Source organism: Vombatus ursinus, unplaced genomic scaffold (genome assembly GCF_900497805.2).
Source record: "Vombatus ursinus unplaced genomic scaffold, bare-nosed wombat genome assembly UNPS02007284.1, whole genome shotgun sequence".
NCBI classification, from domain to species: domain Eukaryota; kingdom Metazoa; phylum Chordata; class Mammalia; order Diprotodontia; family Vombatidae; genus Vombatus; species Vombatus ursinus.
This window is the reverse complement of record NW_020947062.1, coordinates 3,758,768-3,767,605: the sequence shown is the minus strand read 5'-3', so window position 1 is coordinate 3,767,605 and position 8,838 is coordinate 3,758,768. Positions and strand designations below refer to the sequence as shown.

General features: G+C 37.4%; 1 pseudogene; it reads left to right on the top strand.

Annotated features, from left to right (window-relative positions):
• The first annotated feature begins 536 nt into the window (after nt 1-536).
• Nucleotides 537-1,184, top strand: LOC114033460 (annotated as a pseudogene).
• Nucleotides 1,185-8,838: the final 7,654 nt, after the last annotated feature.

The window sequence follows — 8,838 nt, the reverse complement described above, 5'->3', positions numbered from 1 at the left end:
GTTGTACTGAAAGGGACTTAAGAAATTGAGACTCTTGAAAGGCTTTTTTATTGTGGAACCCAAATGGGCCCACTAAAATAAATAAGAGAACACTTCTTGGCCATGGTAGCCTTACACTCGATCCTCACAACTAAATTAGAGTGAGCCCCAAAGTGGCACAAGGTCTGAAACAGAGTTATTTCAAAGGCGCTTTACATGAGCACAATTCATCCTGTGCTCTGGCAATTATTTTACTTTACTTTCATTGATGTTTTAATGAAAAGCTATAATAGCATCTGGATATCCCCGTCACACACCTTATTTACTTAACTTGGCCCTAGATGACTGTAATCCATCTAAAAAATTTCCTCTCAATAAATGAAGATTTGGCCCATAGAGGAGATTCTAAAGAATATTTGAAGACAGTTTCCAAAACAGAATCAGAAAATGGGAACACTGGCAGCCTCAGAGCAATGAATGTAACAGTCTCCTTCCAAAGGAAAATTTGGAAGAAAAAAAAAGTACTAATAAAAAATCAGCCCTCTTTGCAGCTCGGGCCGACCATGGGGATCTCCCGGGACAACTGGCACAAGCGCCGCAAGACCAGGGGCAAGCATAAGCCCTACCTCAAGAAGCACAAGTATGAGCTGGGCCACTCGCTGGCCAACACCAAGATCAGCCCCTGCCACATCCACACCGTGCAAGTCCAAGGTAGCAACAAAAAGTACTGGGCCCTGAGGCTGGACGTGGGCACCTTCTCCTCAGGCTCCGACTGCTGTACCCGAAAAACAAGGATTATTGATGTGGTCTATAATGCATCCAACAATGAACTGGTCAGGACCAAGACACTGGTGAAGAACTGCATCGTGCTCATCGATAGCACCTCGTACCGCCAGTGGTACAAGTGGTACTATGCCCTGCCCTTGGGCCGGAAAAAGAGAGCCAAGCTGACTCCTGAGGAGGAAGAAATTTTCAATAAAAAGGGGTCAAAGAAGATCCAGAAGAAATATGAGGAACGGAAGAAGAATGCCAAGATCAGCTCACTTCTGGAGGAACAGTTCCAGCAGGGTAAGTTACGTGCTTGCATCCCATTGAGGCCAGGCCAGCGTAGCAGAGCAGAGGGCTATGTGCTCGAAGGCAAAGAGCTTGAGTTCTACCTAAGAAAGATCAAAGTCCGAAAGGGCAAATAAACCCTAACTTGGACATTCTCTAATGGAATAAATCCCCAGATTGTTTAAAAAAAAAATCAGCCACATTAGTTTATAGACTCACCTGTTTGTTCTCTGCTGCAAAAGGTAGCGTATTAGTATATCAGTATATAATATTGTCTTAGAATTATCTATCTAGAAGGAGACAGAATCCTAGAAATGCAGACTTTGAGAGATAGAAGGGATCTTGAAGATCAGGTAGTTCAGTCTTTCCCTTTACAAATGAAGAAACAGAGGCCAAGAAAAGGGAAATAATTTGCCCAAGGTCATATAGCTAGTAAGTCACTGAGCTGAAAATAGGACTCAAGTCTCTTGACTCATTGCCCCTTTTACCTAATTGTGTTTAGAAACGTGTATTCTGGACTTGATTACAAGTTCTTCATGTGTAGCATAAGCCATACTTCTGTGATTAAAAATGGTACCTAGCTCAATGTGAGCTCAATGTGTGCTAAAAAATATTCATTCATTGACACAAATGTCCCAAAATGGAACTGGCTCACTCTTAAGGTAATGAATTCTTCACTGTTGAATTTCTTGTCAGTAGCTGGATTAGCTCATGTAGGGGAATCAGAGTGCTAAGCTTAAGAAGTCCCTCAGAAGCCATCTAATCTCTTCATTTTACAGAGGGAGAAATTAAGTCCCAAGGAGACTAACTGACTTATTATACAGGCAGTAAGAATTAGAGACAGAATTTGAATCTCCAGGTCCTCTGACTCCAGAGCCAAAAATTTTTTTTTCCACTAAACTACATCTTCTCCTTGGTGTAAGGGATCTTCATCATTGAATAGGGATTGAACTAGATGATCTCTAAGTTCTCTTCTCATTGTGATGTTATATGATTATTTGGTGAGGTTAATCAGAAAATCACAAGATTTTAAATCAGCTTGACTTTTAGAATTGATTTTCAAAATGCTTAAATTAAGGCTGCTATTTGGGTCCCTAATGAGCATGCTTGTCTTTCTGAAGCTTTACTTCGACCAGGCTTAATCTTGTAGGTATTTCAGCCTCTTCAAAAGCAAATGCCACCTGCATATTTCTCTCTTCCTCTTTCTCTCAAGATGTCACCAGTTCATATCATTGGGTAATAAAAATTCCACTTAATGCAGAAGTATTAAGTCAAGGAGCAAGTTGCTGCACTCGTGACAAAGTGGCACACATCTGCATCATCTTCATTTATCAAGCACCTCTCCCCAAATCCAACAGGGATCTGTACTATCAGGCCCTCCTGTTGTGACAGTGTTGTGGACCTGCTAATTGGATTTTGGCAAAGTTAATGTCATCTAATAAGAGTAGGAAGTAGTTGGGGATTGCATGTATGGGAGGTGGGGGTGGGGAAGGGAAGAGTGGAGGAAAGAAAAATGGAGAACAACAAGCCAGGGCAATGAATGAGTTGTTGTCTACTGAGGATGTTTATATATTCAGACTCAAGGGTAGGATGATACAGTACCACATATGGGTGATGAGATCAAATGGAAATCAAAACATCACACTCCCAGTCCTAAACAGTGGTTATGAAGTAGAGAATCAAATCCATGTTCTACTTTAATGGAAATATCAGATGTTCCAAACATAGTTCAAAAATATCTGAACTGTCATCATGACCTAATGACAAGTGAACTGGATTTGGAGTCAGGGTAGCAGTTGCTGTTATTTATTACCTGTGCAAGTCACTTTTCCTCTCTGCATCCTAGTTTCCTCAGGGGATTGAACCACATGGTCTTTAAGGGGTTATCCAGCTACTATATTATCTATTCTTTCCATACTTATTCCAATCAGTCATTTGGGAAGCATTTATTGAGTGTCTACTATGTGCCTGGCATTATGTTATGCACTGAGGATGCCAAGAAAGGCAAAAATAAAAATAAAAATGTCATTCATCTTAAGGAATGCACAGTTCAATGGGAGAAACAGCATGCAACAAACTATGTGCAAACATGATCTATACAAAACAAACTGGAAATAATCAACAGAATAAAGAAACTAGGATTATTTACACTTGGGTTAATTATTTCCTATTTATCCTGTTTATTGCTTGCTTTGTATATATTTGTTTACCTCTTTTCTCCTCCATTAGATTATAACCTCCTTGATGGTAGGGACTGTCTTTTGCCTCTTTTTGTATCCCCCAACACTCAGCATAGTGCCTGGCACATAATAAGGGCTTAATAAGTATTTGTTTATTGATTGATATTTATACACATATATGTATATATTGTTGTCATTCAGTCTTGTCTGGCTCTTCATGTTTCCTTGGACTATATTGTCAATGTGGTTTTCTTGGCAAAGATACTGGAATGGTTTGCCATTTCCTTTTCCAGTGAATTAAAGCAAACAGACGTTAAGTGACTTGACCATGTTCACACAGCTAGTAAGGATCTAAGGTATGATTTGAATTCAGGTCTTCTTGATTCCATGCAGTACTCTCTCCATTGAGCCATCTAGCTGCCCATGTTTGTGTACGTGCATGTATGTACATATATACAAACATATGGATATATGTGTATATGTATATACACACATACATATTTGTATATATTAAATTGTAATGTATACCTGTGTATTCATGAATATGCATTTTATATTTACACATATTCTGTATATGTGTACACATAGACACATACACACATATTCTGCTGTTTAGTTCACAAAGACAAGACTTGACTTTGTATCATGTGTATGGTCAAAAGGAAAGCTTATTTTCCCATACTCAAAGTAGGGAATTCAAACACAATTAATGTTTCCTTCAACAGATGAAGAAAAGCAGATTTAATTTTTGTCTAATCAGCCTATGGCTTCACTTGTGTTTAGCTGTTCCTCAATTTCTGGTATTAATAATAATAGCTCATTTTTCCATAGAATTGTATACTATGGCATGTATCAGAAAGCATTATTTTCATTCCTAGTTGAGGGAATTAGATGAAGAGGAGTGAAGTGACTTGTCAATGGCAAAATGCACATGATTACTTCTCATTTTGTTTTATGTATGGGTCAGTAATAAAGATAGGCCTTGGAACTTTTTCTTAGAAGAAGGAAGTAGACATTGATGTGAAAGTAATGCTAGAATGCAGAATATTTTTGAAAGTCAACTTATGTATCATTATTTTTTGCCAATTACTTTTAAAAAAAACTTGCCTAACAACATCAATAGTTGGAATATTTCTTTCCTTCAGTTGCAGATTTATATTTGAAAGAATCCAGGGCTTTGATTTAATTTTCTTTATTTCCAATTGACTATTTCAGTTAAACAATATATTTCAAACTAAGATGGCTACTATTTGAATGAAAAATCAATTAAAATATAAATAAAAAACCTCATCAACTTCTATTTGAAGCAAAACAAACTTTTTCATCTCTAATAAGCAAACAATTGCTAATCATTGTTTTTATCAATATCATAAAAACATGATATGCAATTTTCTCCCTTTGAATAAAATATAGCAATTATTAACAAATTCTAACCAGAATTAACCTTCATGTATAAAGTATAGAAATTCATAAATGGTGTCATTTTGTGTATTGAGAAATGAAAAAGCATTATACAGTAGGCAGTGTAGTGCAATGAAAACAGGATTGAGTGACAGAAGACCAAAGTCCTCACCACTTTACCTTTCTCGGTCATTATTTTTCACATCTGAAAAACTATGGAATTGGACAAGATTATCCTTAAACCTCTGTCCATCTCCATGTTGTAAGAGCCCTTGCATTCTAACGCTTTAAGAGTTGAGTATTCTAAGGCTCTTTCTAGCTCTGACATTGTACCCTATGATTCTCCATGGATTGTAAAGAAAAAAGAAACATTCTAAAATAAAATGTTAAATCCAGCAGTAAATTAGATCCCAAAATCTCAGAGTGGGCAGGACCTTGGGGTTGACTAATCCAAAAGGTATTGTTAATAAGGTAGACCATTTACAAGATTCCTGACAAGTGGTCATCCAGTCCTGCACTCTTAATTTAATGTCTTCTACAATAGGGAAACCTACTACCTCTCAAAGTGGCTCATTTTTGCACAACTCTATTTCTTAGGAAATTCTTCCTTACACCAAACCTAAATCTACCTGTCTCTGGAACTTGCTTTGATTACTTCCACTTTTGCTCTCTCAGGAAGAACAAATTTAATGATTCTTCTCAATGACAACAAATCAAATATTTCAAGCCACCAATCACAATCTGTCCCTTAAGTCTTTTGTTTTCTCCAAACTGACCTTTCCCTGCTCCTTCAGCCAGTTCTGCTATGATAGAGCTTATTGTCCCTGCACTTTTTTAGTCTTTAGAACAATCCACTCCAATTTGTCAGTGATCCTCCTAAAATACAAGTGTAACTTGACAAAAGCAGTTAACAGTTGGACTATCACCACCCTCCTTCGTTCTGAACCCTGTGCCTCTTAAAGCAGGCTAATATCTTATTAGCTTTTGGGTCACTATATCACACTGTTGATTCCTATTGATTGTTCAGTCCACAAAACCCACAGATCTTTTTGACAGAAATGGTTGTCTAGCTGTATCTTCCCATTCTGCCCTGCTGTAGTTGACTTTCTTTTTAACCTCAAGTAGTGGGTCTGTACGTTTTTCCCTATTAAATTTTATCTTATGAGATTTGGCCCATTGTTCTAGCCTGTTGAAACCTTTTTGTATCCTGACTTAATCACCCAACATATTAGCTATCCTTCCTAGCTTTGTGTCAACTGTATGTCACCATATAACCTCTGCTTTCATCCAGGTCACTGAAACAATATATTGAAAAGCACAAATGCATAGATAGTTTCTGAAGGACTCCAATAGTGACTTTCCTTTAAGTTGACATAAAATACTTCTCTTCTTTGGGCATAGTTATGGAAGCAATTCTGAAGTCACTTGACTAGAATTATCATCCAGCCCAGATGTACCCATCCCCATCCAAAATGATAGTCTGAAATACTTTATAAAAGCCTGCATAAATTCAGATATACCATACATGACATATGATGTACTAGTTTAATTTCCCTGTCCCCACCCCCTACCTCCAAAATGAGGTTGGACTGACAGGAGCTGTTTTTGATGAAACCATATCATTTCTTATTAATTGCTGCCCTCCTTTCTAAGTGATGATAAATCATTGCTTTACTTTCTTATTTATGTTCAAGGTAATACCCATTGAGTTACCCTGATTTAACCCCTAAAAGTCATCCTTGGCTCTTCCCTTGACCATTATCTTCCCTAACCCCCATATCCATTTAGTTGCTAAGTCTTGTTGATTCTACTTTCACATCTAGCCCCTTTTCCCTGCTCATATCGCCATCACTCTAGCTCATGCTTTTATTATCTCTGACTCACCATGTTGAAATAACATTCTAATGGCAGTGGGGGGAAACATGTATTTACATACATACACAGGCATACGTATATGTACAAATATACTATATTTAGATATACATACACATATATGTATGCACATTTACATATATAAATACACAATTGAGATCAACCTTGTTAACCTGGCTTTCAAGACTTGCCAAATTCTTTTCTAGGTGCATCTCCTCCTACCTGAAGCCTATTCTACTGCTAGGTTTGTCTATTTGCTAGCAACTCTTTTACCTTTTGGTATTCCATTCCCCTCAGTACTTAGCATAGAAATATGTGTGTATACGTACATATATATACACATAGATATAGATATATGGTGCTCGGTAAATGTTAGTAATTGAACAATAATATTATCAATAAAAACAACACAAGTCTATAACATTTAATGTATTAAAAAATTTCCCTCATGATATCCCCGTGAAATATGTAATATCAGTATGATCATCCACATTTTACAGTAAAGGAAATTGATGCTTTTAATACTAGATTGATTAGACTGTAATCGGTAGCACAATCCCTATATTCTACATCTTCATAGTTGAAGGGAGGCAATGGTAGGGAGGGAGAAGACTTGAATGTGAAGAGGCTTGGATTTCTAGTCAGGAGACTTGGGTTCAAATATCATCTCTGCTACTTATTACCTATATGACTTTGAGCAAGTCATTCTTCTTCCATGGGCCTTGCTGTAAAATTAAGAAGTTGGATTGAATGAGTCCTACTGTCTTTGTCAGTTCTGTATCTGTCATCCTATGAAAAAAAAATCGCAGATACCCAGACAGCTGTGCAAACATTGAACTGATAAATTCATGATTTTCAAAATAGGCTGCCTATTGAACATGAATATTCACAACTTGTTACCCTCTTCCTGTGGTATACTTGGAGTCAAAGAATAGAATCTCAGAATTTTAATGCTGGGTGGGCCCTTAGAATAATGAAAGACAGAATGTCAGGGCAGGAAGCAACTTTTGAATCACACAGTATAGAGTATCAGACCTGGAAGATACCTTAGATATCACAGAATATCTGGCATTCTAATTTCCTATGAATTTTGTATGCATGTGTTTGATTGGAAGTCATTCTGCCACACCTAAAGATCTGAAAAAAAATACAAGGGGACAGAATTTAGGAGATGGTTGGAAACAGAGATCTCCATTTAGGAACACTTGATCTATTCCCTGTCATTGTATGCCATGTACAAGAAACTACACAACCATAGTATTCTAAGTCTTTATACCTGTGATTGTGAGGGATTATCAAAAGTGAGAGGACCAAGCCAGATATGGTGTGAGGCCATGCATTATGTATAGAATGTTATTTAAATTTTTTATAGTTTGAGCAATATTCCATTTTATCCCCTGGTCAGATTCTTGACCTGACCAGCAAGGGTTAAATCAAAATCAAACCACTTAGTATCTTTCTGGAAACTAGAGAAACAGCAGTCAAGGGACAATCTAGATATCTGTAGGCTGAACATATCTGGATACCACTGAGGGTATTGTAGTCTTTTAACAAGGTTTTCACATGATTGTGCCGGAAAGAAACTGAGCAGACCACTGGATTGATGGTGTAGATAGAGGGCCACTGATGAGCAATGCAGAAACTGTACTGAAATACCTCACTGGATAATTAATACAGTGACACACTGTCTTCCTGGATATTTACAAAATGCAGCACTTGAGCCACATAAACAAATACTGACTTCTTGCCTAGCACATCACATGTGAATAAAGCTTATCTTTAGCAGCAACAGCCACAACAATTGGTTTGACCGCTGTGGTTGAAGGGTCATAGCAATCCAACAATGTCAGCTCCATCTAATGATATCATTAGAATCTTTCTCAGTAAATTAAACAATCCAACTAAGTTTTTTTCAGAGAGATAAGTGGGGGATGTTACTTATAAATAATAACATGAGTGAATGTGTGTGTGTGTTTGTGTGTGTGTGTGTGTGTGTGTGTGTGTGTGTGTGTATTTAGACTACTGTATGTAAGAAATACGTGCAGGAAGGTGCCTAAACTGTTAATCATCACCAGGCCAGCCATCAGGGCTTTTAATTGGCTGTTCTCTTACTGCCGCCTCCTCTCATGCTGATTGATAACCCAGTCAGACAATGACACTGGGTGCAGGAAAATAATGGATGGATCCATGTTCACTAAATATTCCCCACTAATTAAACACAATAAGAAGGACCTAGACAGCTGTGTGAGAAGGTAGTAAGTGAACTGTTGCTCTAGAAATTCCAGATACCCCCAAATATTCAGTTGCTTGCTACTTGTCTTCTTTGTTATTGTTCAGTCACTCTGTTGTTTCT